Raw genomic sequence first — 14,164 nt, 5'->3', positions numbered from 1 at the left:
CACCTGAAGCACCGATATGCTGTTGGGAGCTCCGTACACGGACTGGACGAAGAAGGCAGGCTTTCCGAGATGGCCGACGGCGCCGCCCATAGGGAGGAAGCCCACGCCCCTTGCGTCGGAGAACTTGACGATCCTGACCATGCCGAACACCCCGGGCGTGCCACCGCCGGCGGCGTGGAACAGGGTGGACACCAACGTGTTGCCGCCGAGTGGGAGGCGCCACAGCTTGGTGTCGTCGTAGTAGCAGTCGAGGAGGATGTGGAGTGAGAGGTTGCCCCAGATGGCCTCGCGTGGCAGGTTCTTGAGCGACGCCATGCCGGCGTTGTTGACGGCGAGAACCGTGACAGGGCCGTCGTTGCGCTTGTAGATGTCGTCCGCGAGGCGCTCGGACGTGAGCAGGCTGCTGAAGTCGCTGAGATCTGGGTGCGCCGCGAGGATGGCGGTGTATATGAATTTGGATCACAATACAGCAAGAGATAGTTTCTCCCGAGAGGATGACATCTCTATATCTTTGTTGGAAAACCCTTTTTGAAAACAAGTTTAATTTGAAGACTAATAGGTAAGGGTGACCAATTTTCATTCACGGTCAACTCTGTATGACCAAAACACATTTCCAACTTTACACCGTACCTCCCAGGTACATTTCCACCAGTTCCAATGGTATTCTTCCATACCTCCCAGGTACACTTCCACCAGTCCCACTGGTATTCTTTTCCAAACCCTTTGGAAAACACTTTCATAAACCAAAAATTTCTTTAATGCCATGCAGCTTCCATTCCAACATCCATAACCGCAGACATGGCTATTCGAATAGTTTTACACTCTACAGAGGTTGTACACTTTCCCCACAACTTTCCGGGAATCTATCGTGTGGGTATCCTTCCTGCATATCACCTATGACATGACAAACTCCTGAACATAACCTTTCACCTACATCCCCTGGTTTGGGTCCTTCCCTGTGGGCTTACCCCTTCCCGACACTCTGGCAGCACACCTTCACCTTGAGTGTGTTCCCAGAACCACGTCGGAAGACCCACAATATCGTCCGGACGTAGGAAACTACGGTGTATTGCCTCCTCCCGCGAGAACAACCCGGCTTCAATGGCCATACTAGATGCACCCTCATAGCGGTTATGAAGTGTCCCGCACTAGGTTAAATAAACTACGGGTTAAGCCCCGTGCCCACGTTGGGGTAGTGTGGTTGCACTGGCTAGGTCCGGTTAGGTACTCAGTCACCAAAGCTTTTTGAAAACCATTTTTATTTCCACTTGCCTCCAGCAAAACTTCCATTGCAAACACTTCTTCTGTTCAAAAACTCACACTTGGGCGGGGTAGCCCCGTCCCAAGGTTTTCAAAGAACTTCCTTTCTTGAAACCACTTTCATAAAACATCTTTTTCAAAGGGCTCCCAACCTATAGTCCAGCTTTATTTGAAAAACATCGACAAAGATAGGATAAGGTATTAACCACCATATCGCTACCAGGATTGTCCAGTAGGTATCAACGAGGGGCAGCATCCGCAAGGGTGGAATATCAAACTCCGAGTGGCATAACCACTCTCACAAATAAAGAAATACATGCAATTTATAGAACTTCTAGTAATGCAAGAGTAATACAAATAGGAGTAGGGATGCATCAAGAGGTGGCTTTCCTTGGTTGGATATTTTCCCTGGACTTCATCTTCACGAACCACCTGCCTCTTCCTTCCTCTTCGAAGTCCTCACCAAGATCCCCTCCTTGTTCTCCGCTAGTATTCGCATTCTAACGTCACAAAATAAAAGGCGAAAAATCAACACATATCCATAGCACCAAACACACACGCGTGACTAGTAGCAAACCACTCAATCAAAGGCACTAAACACATCAAATAAATAGCCTTTGGGCAAGATGGTTAACTTATTTATATAAAAAAAAACTAGTTTTATCGTTACTAGAAAAGGTCTTAGCATAGCATCTATTAACTAAAAAGGCTCTACCTCACACCAAGATATAATCCACAAGGGTAATGGTAGATAATGAATTTTGGAAACCATCAGAAGGGGTCTGGTGCCAAAGTTCATTAAAAAACATTTTAAACAAAAATAACCCAAATTTCCTAGGGGTAAAATAAGCTTATAACCCCAATTACTTAGTCAAAAAGTCTCAGTACCAAACCAGTGGGAAACTTTTATACCTAGTGGTAGGTATGTTTTGTGAGAGTTCAACCAAGTTGGTCTCATGGCAAAAAGATTTATAAAATAATTTTAAATTTTATAAGGGCATAAAACCTAGGAATAGCTTATTTAGCTCACAAAACACTATCCAACTTCAGCAAGAAAAACTTATACCTATGTATAGCTATTCAAATAAGGATCCTCACAAAATTAGATTCACTAATTTGGAAGCCATAAAATAATTTCTAGACTTGTTATACTAAAAAAGGGCTCTGTTTTGTTTCACAAATTCCTATAAATAAACTATATCTCAAAAAACTATGCCCTCTGGCACACTGAAAGCCTGAGGAGATACTAATCAAAGGGAGTTGGTTTTGATTTAAAACAATTTTATTTTTCAGAATAGAAATCACACAAAACCCTACTGGTTAGACCTATTTTTATAGACTACTCAAAAACCAGGAAACTCCATCACCCCATCTAGGGGATTACGACAAGGTGACCCATTATCACCTTATTTATTTCTCTTTATTGTTGATGGTCTCTCGAATATTCTCCAGAAATTTTCAATGGAAGGGAGAATTCAACCGATCAAAGTGTGTAGACGGGCACTGATACGTCTCCAACGTATCGATAATTTCTTATGTTCCATGCTTGTTTTATGACAATACCTACATGTTTTTTTCACACTTTATAACGTTTTGATGCATTTTCGGGAACTAACCTATTAACGAGATGCCGAAGTGCCAGTTCGTGTTTTCTGCTGTTTTTGGTTTCAGAAATCCTAGTAAGGAAATATTCTCGGAATTGGACGAAATCAACGCCCAGCATCTTATAATTCCACGAAGCTTCCAGAACACCGGAGAGGCACCAGAGGGGAGCCCTGGGGGCCCCACACGTGTGGGCGGCGCGGCCCAGGGGGGGCGCGCCCCCCTGTTGTCTGGCCGCCTCGTCAGCCTCCGACTCCGACTCTTCGCCTATAAAAGCCTTCCTGACCTAAAAACTTCGGACGAAAAAGCCACGGTACGAGAAACCTTCCAGAGCCGCCGCCATCGCAAAGCCAAGATCTGGGGGACATAAGTCTCTGTTCCAGCACGCCGCCGGGACGGGGAAGTGCCCCCGGAAGGCATCTCCATCGACACCACCGCCATCTTCATCACCGCTGCTATCTCCCATGAGGAGGGAGTAGTTCTCCCCCGAGGCTAAGGGCTGTACCGGTAGCTATGTGGTTAATCTCTCTCCCATGTACTTCAATACAATGATCTCATGAGCTGCCTTACATGATTGAGATTCATATGAGCTTTGTATCACTATTAATCTATGTGCTACTCTAGTGATGTTATTAAAGTACTCTATTCCTCCTCCATGATGTAATGGTGACAGTGTGTGCATCATGTAGTACTTGGCGTAGTTTATGATTGTGATCTCTTGTAGATTATGGAGTTAACTATTACTATGATGGTACTGATGTGATCTATTCCTCCTTTCATAGTTTGTCGGTGACAGTGTGCATGCTATGTTAGTACTTGGTATAATTGCGTTGGTCTATCATGCACTCTAAGGTTATTTAAATATGAACATTGACTGTTGTGGAGCTTGTTAACTCCGGCATTGAGGTGCTCTTGTAGCCCTACACAATGAATGGAGTTTGTCATCCAACAAGAGAGTGTAGAGAAAGTAGCATTTATTTATTCAGTTATGTGATCAATGTTGAGAGTGTCCACTAGTGAAAGTATGATCCCTAGGCCTTGTTTCCAAATACTGCAATCATCGCTTATTTACTGTTCTACTGCATCTTTACTTCCTGCAATATTACCACCATCAACTGCACGCCAGCAAGCTATTTTCTGGCGCCGTTACTACTGCTCATATTCATTCATATCACTTGCATTTCACTATCTCTTCGCCAAACTAGTGCACCTATACATCTGACAAGTGTATTAGGTGTGTTGGGGACACAAGAGACTTCTTGTATCGTGATTGCAGGGTTGCTTGAGAGGGATATCTTTGACCTCTTCCTCCCTGAGTTCGATAAACCTTGGGTGATCCACTTAAGGGAAAACTTGCTGCTGTTCTACAAACCTTTGCTCTTGGAGGCCCAACACTGTCTACGGGAAAAGAAGCCAACAGTAGACAGCAAGCTATTTTCTGGCGCCGTTGCCGGGGAACGAAAAGCTACACCACAGAGATTTCCTCCCACATCAACCACGCGCCAGTTGTAGACAGTCAGGCACCTGGTGTTTCACACCTTTTATTTGCTGATGATAGCTTGCTATTCTTCAAAGCCACTCTTGATCAACCAAGGGCCGTTAAGGAGGTTCTGCATATATATGCAAAGTGTACGGGGCAATTAATTAATGCTTCAAAATGCTCCATGTTGTTTAGTGAGTTTTGTCCAGAAGATACACGGAAGAGTATTAAGGAGGAATTGAAAGTGGATCAAAGCCACTTTGAGGAGAAGTATCTAGGACTGCCGACCCCAGAAGGGCGTATGAAAGCTGAAAAGTTTCAGCCAATTAAGGAGAGGTTTTCTAAGAGACTCACGGATTGGTTAGAGAAATATATGTCAACAGGAGCTAAGGATGTTCTGATTAAAAGTGTCGCACAAGCAATACCCACTTACGTGATGGGGGTGTTTAAGATGTCGGCACAATTTTGTGAGGACTATATGAAGATGGTTCGTGATTTTTGGTGGGGAGATGAAAGAAACAGAAGGAAAACCCACTGGTTAGCTTGGGAGAAACTCACATGTCCCAAGACATATGGTGGTTTAGGATTCAGGGATATGAAATGCTTTAATTAAGCTCTGCTAGCGCAACAAGCATGGAGATTAATCATGTTCCCAGAGAGCTTGTGTGCACGGGTTTTGAAAGCGAAATACTATCCTAATGGGGATCTACTAGACACAGCCTTTCCTAAGGATTCATCAACACCATGGAAAGGAATTGTGTATGGCCTAGAACTCCTGAAGAAGGGTATGATTTGGCGAATAGGAAATGGAGAGGCAGTAAAGATCTGGAGACACCAATGGCTTCCACGTGATTCAAAAGTTAGGACCATTAGCAAAAGGAAATGGAATAGATTGACATATGTGAAGGAATTGATGATAGAGGGGGAGAAACAGTGGGATGAACCACGTGTTCGGCATTTGCTGCACCCTGAAGATGCTGAAGCGGTACTGAAAATTCGAATCCCCCAGAGAGAGATGGACGACTTCCCTGCATGGTATCTAGAGAACAACGGCTTACTCTCAGTGAGAAGTGCGTACAAGTTTGCATGGTCTCTCTCAGATGTGGACGTGCGAGCTGTGTCATCGAGTCACGCACCTGATGGAGAGAGGAAAATCTGGAAAGCTCTATGGAAAACAGAAGTTCAGCCGAAGATCAAGATATTTGGGGTTTGTCCCGTGTGCGGACATGAAATTGAGGACAGTCACCATGCTGTTATCCGATGCACTAAAGCAAGGGCACTTAGATATGCAATGAGGAAGGTATGATCATTACCAGATGAAAGTATGTTCGAGTATACAGGACAGAACTGGTTGTTAGTGCTGATGAATACGATTCCAAGCGGCATACGCGCAAACGTCCTGATGCTTTTATGGAGATGCTGGCACCTCCGTAACAATGCAGTTCATGAAAATGGCAATGCGACAATCGCAGACTCAGTCTCCTACCTGTCCAATTATGGTGCATCTTTGGCAGCACCTAGTTTAAGCCATAAAGATAAAGGGAAGGGACTATTGTATGCGTGCCCGGCACCCCCTAGCGTTGAGGCATGGGTGATGACAGTAGCGAAGCAATGGATTCCGCCTCCTGAGTATTGGGCAAAGGTTAACGTCGATGCGGCTTTTAATCAGGAAACGGGTGACTCGAGTGTTGGAGTAATTGTAAGAGACTGCAGGGGCCTGGTTCTCTACGCGGCTGCACGACCTATTCCAAGATGTGTGTCAGCGGTAGAAGCTGAGGCCCTGGCGTGCCTACACGGTGCAAAGGCGGCTCTAGAGAAAGTACACATGCCAATAATCTTAGAGGCTGACAATGCGGAAGTTGTCACGGCTCTTCAGCGACAAGTATCGAACCGTGCGAGTTGGTCTCCGGTGATGGCGGAGATAAGGGGTACGTTTGAATGTATCCAGCAGGTGCAAGTGTACAAAGTAGAGAGTGTTTGTAATAGGGCGGCTCATGATTTAGCTAAACTGGCAATGAGTTCGAGAGTTGATTCGGAGTGGATCCTCCATACTCCTCCGATGATTTCTGAACCGTTACGTCAAGAATGTAATTCCCTGTTTCGATAATTAATAAAACTCTCTTTCCCCTAAAAAAAACCAGGAAACTCCTGCAAGTGAGGCTTATACCAAAATAAATCCACTTGGATCTACTTTACAAAAAAATTGTGTTGGCTCCCAAAAAGCTTCTAAAACTTTAAATATTGAATTTATAATGCTACTGCATATTTTCGAAACATTGATTACAGTGAGATACATGAGACAGATATGTGGTGGTTCTTGGTCTGAGGTGTTTGAAAATTATCGGGGGGACATTACAAAATTGAAATCACTTGATTTGGAGCAATACGCGATTTTTGGTGAATTAAAAGCTACCGGATTCAATCAGACAGGAATTATACAGAGAATGACAGAAACATGAAAAAGGGGGAAAAGGGCCGGGCGGCACCGTGCAGCGCTGGACCCAGCTGGGCTGCCAGTGGCCATGCACACAAACAAGCTGGATGGAAGAAGTCAAACAGTAGTTCACGTTGCATCTTTACTATTATATTAGAGTTGGTCGTAGGTCATACAACACGTTTGGTGAAGGAGATTGAGATCATCCGGACCGTTTAATCTACATCCAACAGCACCGTTAGTCGATCTAATGTTTGGCTTAATAATTACGTACATGTGCCACCGATAAGTGAAAATACCGCTTCGGCAAACCCAAAAAAAGGAAGCAACGACCCGACCTCCCCCCATCGAACCCTAGCATAGGGATAGGGTCCCGCCGCCGCCGTCACATTTCTCCCCCGCCCAGCCGCTCGAGTGTTGTCCGCGCCGCAGGAGGAGTGGACTGCGAGCGCGCTTGTCATGTCATCCCCACGCGCCCCACGCAGCTGACCCCCGCCGCCGCCTCCCACGCAGAACGCCGCCGCCGAGCTCCCACGTACACCGTCGCCGCCGGCCAGCGCTCTGCCCCGCCCTCTGTCGAGCTCGCTCGGCCCTCTGCCACCTCACCCCTCCCCCCGCCTGCTCCGGCCCGGCCCTCCTCGCGCGCCCGCACGCTCGCGGCCGGCCCGCCATTGCCTCCCCTGCCCTCCACCGCCGCCCCCAGGCCTCGAGCCGCCGCGTTGTTTGCTCCCTCCCGCTTGCCCCCCCCTCCCCACGACCAGCTCGACGGCATGGCTGAGCACCACCGCCGGGTCGTCCCACGGTAGGCGCGGGCGGCCCGCTGCCTGGCCGACCACCTCCAGCCCGATCCCATCCTACAGCCCGAGCGGATGAGGTGAGATATTGTCTTCCCTTCGTTCTCCTTTTCCTATTTTTTTTTAATAATCATCATGAACCCCTGGAAACACATATGTTGGGTGGTGCTTTAGTGTGGTGGACTGCATCTCATGAACATTTATTCTTTTTTTCTTCTACTCTTATAGCACAGTTTGTATTCTCAGATTATTGCTTTCTGCTAATATATGCCATCATATTTGATATTGGACAGGAGATAGGTTTTCTCTTCTAAATTGTGATGAATGACTACCAAATTTCCTGCTGTTTCCGATATGGTGATTTAATTGATGAATCCGTAGCTTCAGCAGAATGCAACAGAGCAACCATGGGTGGTGTAGGCGCGCACTGTTTCTTGATGCCATTGATTGGCCAAGGTGCTAAACAACCTTCCTTTCCGTTTTCTGTGCATCAGGTTTGGTGCTTCCGACTGGTCAAGTGCATTGATTTTCCTTTCTAATACCCCTTAAGTTGGCTTACACATATGCATGTGCTAGCGATGTTATGCATAAATGGTCAGCTGCTTGTGTTCATAGTATAAACATTGTACATAGTATTGTGTTCAAATGACCATATATGGTACCAAGTAAAGCATTTCTACTTTTTAATTACCTTATCTTTCTTCTCCATGAAGCTCAAATAAATCGTTCCATCGATCAAGTCCAATTGGATATCGCCATCCACCATAACCATCATACACGCAACCCAAACCTGACTTGACACTCTATCGATCAAGTCCAATTAGATATCGCATATAAAACATGTCACATGTGTCGCAAGAGAACAACATTGTCACTGCATCCATGTTTTAGCATAGTTCTTATGTTCTCTTCAGATCGCTTGTTTTGATATACACGAAGCGTGGGGGGCTCCCTTTGACTCTTAATTATTGGAAGTAAACTTGACTGGTTGGGACGCACAATCCTGTCCAAGAATAACTTAGTTATCTTGAAGAACCCACTCTAAACTTTATGTGTTTCTGTAGGTGAATCTATCTTCCCCATCTGAAGAGGGCTGCATATGTAAATGGTGTGTGTTAAAAAAAGATTAAATTTTCAGTAGTGAGTATATTAATCAACTTTTGTGTTATGTTACATGGTTGCATACTTTTGTGTACTTTTTGGTTGGGGAATCATGTACGTTATTTTATGTTTAAGATGTTGTACTGTAATTTCTATTGCTCACCTCCCAGACTTCTTATAGGTTGTTGGAGCTGTTATGGATACTGTGTGTTTTACTGCTACATAAGCTTAATTTTTCATATATGTTTGTCTTTTAATACATGTTACATTTTCCAGACAGAGGAAGTAGAAATACACATATCATCATTCAACGATGCAGGCCAACGCCCCAACGTACCCAGCTCGGTCGTCGTTGATGCCCCTCACCTCCATAGTGGACGCCGACCGTCCTAGCGCTGGCCGCTGCCGCCTACCGTACCCAGCTCGCCCTGCCTCCAAGTCGCCGGCCTCCATGACGCTGTGTTCCCGGATGCCATGTTCCAGGAAGAAGATTCCCTTCCCGCAGCGAGGACGCGGGCGCCCCTCACCCAGCTCGACGGCGTACTTCTCCTCCAAGGCGGTGGGCTACCATCTCTGCAGACAGAAGGTACCTCAAGTGCATATTCTGAACCTACCATCTCTGCATATCGTTGTGCACATTTTCAAATTTAAACCACAATTATGCATACGGAAGGTATAGATGTGAGAATTGGAAACTGACACATCAGGAAATGCATGATTTCTAGGGCATAATCGTTCTGGGATTACTTGTTACTCCAATTACATGATAATGTTAGCACGTTCGATATTTACTGTTTTTCTGTCAATTTGATGCATAGTTGTTGGCTTCTATCTGTTTCTAGGCAGCGTTCGATGAGCTCATATGAAGTTCCAGCCATCAAAACAAGTTTCATAAACCAGCTATCAAAACAAATTCAGTGAATTTCTGTGCACGCATATCATCTTCAACAATTTGTTTCCTTTTGGTCTGTTTGTGCTTCGCCATATTATCCACATCGGATGAAGCCCGGTGATCAGGGGGGTACGTGAGCACCCCCTAGCTGCTCAACACGTGTCTAACACCATCTATTAATCCGTTAGACATGTTTGGCTGTTGTCGTTTCTATCCGACGCAGAGTAGAGAAAAATGATTATTCATGTCCCATCCGTGCTTTATCCCTTCCACCACTCATTATCTCTCTGGCTGGAGTAGTAGTGCCGTGCGGAGAGGCCGACGAGCACGCAGCTCGGGCACAACATCTCCACAACATCTCCCGCGCGCATGGTGGCTGCCGCCCGCGCCTCTCGGAGCCCTAATCCCATATCTCTCCTCCTACTATTTTTCTCTACTGAGCCGGAGATGGAGCAAGTTCCTGCCAAGGTCAACGGCCGAAAGAGCAGAGGCAAGGTGGTTCAGGGGCATGGCCGGCGCCGCCCTCGAGGAGGAAGGCCGTCCGGCCGCGCCGGAGGAAGGAGATCCTCGCCGGCAGCGGTTGCAGGCGGCGCTGAATACCTGCGTCGCGGGGTGGGAAACGATGGCACAACGGCCGCTGACCCTCCTCTCCTGCTCTACATGCGGTGCGGGGTGGGGATGAAAAGAGCTCGTGGTCGACGCCCATCTCCGTTCCTCGGGGGCGGACTTGATCCCTTGCCGCCGCCCTTCCTTCCAAATCGCCGCCCTTCGCCGCGGCGGCGGCGCGGCGCTCGGCCTCCCCCGATGCGTACTCAGCGGCAACGACGGTGGCAGCAAAGGCGGCGGCTTCGTCGGAAGCCTCCTCCTCTCGCTCGTTGGTTGGGCTGCGGTGGTGTCCTCGCACCCCGACCGCCCGGCCGCCGCTCGCCACCGCCACGCACGCATCGGGGGAGGGAGCCGCCACTGCTCACGCATCGGGGAGGGCGCCGCCACTGCTCACGCATCGGGGAGGGCGCCGCCGCTGGCCGCCACCAACCACAAGCAGATGGTGGTGCACGTGATGAGGCGATTAACCTGGCAATGAGGAAGAAAGTAGTGGTGCGCATCCTGCCCCGGCGCTGGACCTCGCCGGAGCTCCCAGCCATCCGCTCGCCGACGCCGGAGATCCGGTCGAGAAGCTCCAATAGGCCACCTCGTCAAGCCCCGCATCAGCTCGAACTCGTCCCCCTCCTTTTCTTTCGCTTTGCACTGTCGACATTTGCAGCTCGCCAGGCCCGCGTCGAAGAAAAGTAGATTCCAAGCTGAAAAGTTGACTTCACGCCGTGTTCTCACCGTGAACATCTCTGTGCTTTGCCCACATCTCAAAGCAAATCGGACGATAAACAGTGCGTGCGCACGTACCCATCTGAACACCAAATTCACTCTCTTATCCACATACATGCGTTGCACTCTTAAAATGCTTTTACATCACTTGCGGTAGTTGATTTATGGCATATATAATAGTGTGCAATTATAGATGTACACAAGATCAGTGAAGTACGCTATCCCAAGCATTCATAGCTGTCAGTGTGTAGTCCTTGCCATCGGTGGTTGACATGAAAATCACATAGAGCAACATGTTTTAAACCTGCTGGGAGACCTTTAAGTTTATGGAAAAACTGTATGTGCAGTAACTTAAGACTACAGAACAGTAGACGACTCTCTCCGAAACTTAAAAACCAGTCTTCCAGTTGTTTCACCTGACTGTCTTTCTTAAACAAATTTATAATCATGCGAACCTGCATGTTACATATAATCATATATATAATTTCAAATTCTAGAGAAATTTATAACTAAAATTATACACAGACATTATATATAATGCATCAACTGAAGATGAATTTTGTTGCACTTGCAGACTTTAGTTAAGTATAAGGAACCGTTGCTTCTCTAACAATGCAAACAACATGGGCCGAGCTTATCCGAAAAGAACACAAGCTGCAAGAGCAAAGTACAAACTTTGCAAGAGCAAGCTTGAGGATAGAAGCATCTATTTTTACTTGACCCATGCAGAATCATCTGTGACATTTCACTTACTAAATTAAAAAGTCAGGGAGTGCTATCACAAATGAATCGTTCGCCATCTCCTATCAAAAAACCACAAAATGGAACCATCACAGTTAATTTTCAAGACACCTGGATCTTCTTTATGTGGAGCTTGCCATGGAGCGCTTGACATCTTCTTTCCATCCGAAGACACCTTGTATCCAATCGTTAGTATCCAGCATGAAAAACCAGCAGCTCAGGGTCTCTGATTTGCATTTTATTCCTTTTTCTGTTTTCATAGCTATTTGGATAACAAGACAATTGTTTTTACTATGTGCATGTATGCAGAATCATTGGAGGCTCTGTGTTTTCTTGGTAATACTGACACTGTGGTTGATGTAATGCCTAGCTTGCTAGATGTTCTCCGGTCATGCAGCCATTCAGGAGAAGCAAAACGGTGGAGACTGGAGACTGACGTCATCAACATCGGTATGAAAGCTTACATATATTGATGAAGGTATACATGAACCAAATCTGAACTGATCCTTCTGTTTACACGAGCTGTGTATGTACAGTAGTAGAATTTTTGCTCACTTATTCATATAGCTATCGATATAAGTATGCTGTTGAAGCTTGCTGGGAACAAAACGTTTTTTGGAATAATAAGAATGGCATTCTTCACCGATGAGATATTTAACCTTTTTTTTGTTGAAGCTCCTATCTCCATCACTGTAAATAGGTCTAGACAATGGTGTACAGTTAATGATGGGTACCTATTATAAGAAATATATATACACTTTACCTATTTGTAAGAAAGCTGGTAACGTGTTATTCATTTACTATATGAGAGGCGATCCATATAAATAGTAGGGCAATGAAAATTATTTATGTTTTTCTTCATGAAAAAATGCTATCTTCATGTTTTCAGTAACAATTTGTTTGGTATACAATGGCGTATATCTCAATAGGAAGCCAAGAAAGTGGAAACTTCTACCGGAGTATCTTATTCTCACATGACAACTGAATACTTTTATTTATTGAACCCCAATTGGGATATTTAGTAGCACTGATGGTCAGATGTATATAGCTCAAATATATTGTGTATATTCTCAAGCTGTAGAATTAGGTATTTATGGGTGTATAAAATAACTCAGAATGCTATGCCCTGAGTGTGTCATGATGGATCTTGCAAAGGTTTGGTAATTTGCTTAGGTTTTAAACTAGGTTTAGTGTTTTTCATTGATCCATAGATGTACGATTCGGCAAAATAAAAGCTGTGTTATGTTAACTTAGAACATAGTACCTCGCTTAACTTTCATATTCCTCAGCAGATCACTATTCAGTAGTTGGTTTTGATGTTTCAAACTTTCAATGCTAAAATATAATTATTGTGTTCGCCAATAGAAAAAGATAATGACTTTCTGGAGGGTAAATTTTAATAGGTTACAGTAGACTTGTGGAAGATAAAAACTCAGATATATTTTATAAAACACCCCACGATATTTATTGTTTACTTCGATTGTGAAAATGACAGGAATATATGGTACAAGTCTCGGAATGTGGTGAAGCACTTCTTATGCATCATAACATGTTGTTTCAGAGAGATTTGATGTGGTACGTATTAGAACACCATTTTGACCCTCTTAAGCTCAGTCGTCCCATTTTAAATCATATTCTTGCATTAAAATACACATTACCCTTCCATGCTGTAATTAGATGAATTCGGCCCCTTTGTTTTTTTTCTTTGAGCTTAATTTTTCTTCTGCATGATTTCCGCTCATTTTACCGGTAGATTTGTTAATTAATGGTAGATATATATGTTGTCGCATCTGTTGTGTTTCCTCCTTGCTTACTTCTGATTTTATATAGAAACTTGACATGGTCAATTATTGTTATAAATACAATTTCTGAATGTGACGGGAAGATCCATCAAAGTAACATGGACCATTTTCCTGTTTCTTCATTGTGTGCCTACCTAGGCTCACACTATATGCAATCTTGAATCAAGATTCAGTATCATGTGCCACCTTCACCTACTTAGAAAATAATAGCAGGTGGTGGACAACATGAAGAGGCGTGACGAAATGAATGACAGTAAGAAGGATGGCGTGCTACTGGACGCGTTCTTCATAATCGTGCATCTCGACCTTGTCTGATGCTTTCCGTCCTGTTGTGTTTGATGCAGGTTTTTTCTCATATTATTGCTCCAGTAATTAAATTTGTTTGGTAGAAACTTCACAAGTAACATTGTAGATATTATCCTTTTCTCGTCTTTGATTGAGTAACTATGAATATAAACATTCTATGTACACATGTTATTAAAATGCTGGAATATTCATGTGCATTATGCTTACTTGTGTGGTGAGGTACAAAACTTGGGGGTCCGTAGCAACGCACGGGCATTCAACTAGTATATATACAGTGGCAATTCAAAGCAGACTAAAAGAAAAACTTTAATTTACATCGATCAGAACATACAAGGCACTGCAGATTTGGCCAAACATAGCCGGCCCGGAGCTGCGCCACTAATTATACTCCCTCCATCTTAAAAAATGAGTTGCTCACTTTTTCTTCGA

General features: G+C 45.0%; 1 long non-coding RNA gene across 8 annotated transcripts; it reads left to right on the top strand.

Annotated features, from left to right (window-relative positions):
• Positions 1–7,115: 7,115 nt before the first annotated feature.
• On the top strand, positions 7,116–13,921 carry LOC127308380 (uncharacterized). 8 transcript variants are annotated; one of them, XR_007856467.2, is made up of 7 exons: positions 7,116–7,650; positions 7,864–8,026; positions 8,635–8,678; positions 8,948–9,257; positions 11,998–12,105; positions 13,123–13,202; positions 13,640–13,921. It is a non-coding gene; the product is annotated as an uncharacterized lncRNA (long non-coding RNA). The 8 variants fall into 8 exon arrangements; XR_011746632.1 differs by having other exon boundaries at positions 8,635–8,710; positions 13,643–13,921; XR_011746628.1 differs by having other exon boundaries at positions 7,864–8,064; positions 13,643–13,921.
• Positions 13,922–14,164: the final 243 nt, after the last annotated feature.

Source organism: Lolium perenne, chromosome 6 (genome assembly GCF_019359855.2).
Source record: "Lolium perenne isolate Kyuss_39 chromosome 6, Kyuss_2.0, whole genome shotgun sequence".
Classification (NCBI taxonomy): domain Eukaryota; kingdom Viridiplantae; phylum Streptophyta; class Magnoliopsida; order Poales; family Poaceae; genus Lolium; species Lolium perenne.
This window is presented reverse-complemented; position numbering and strand designations above follow the sequence as displayed.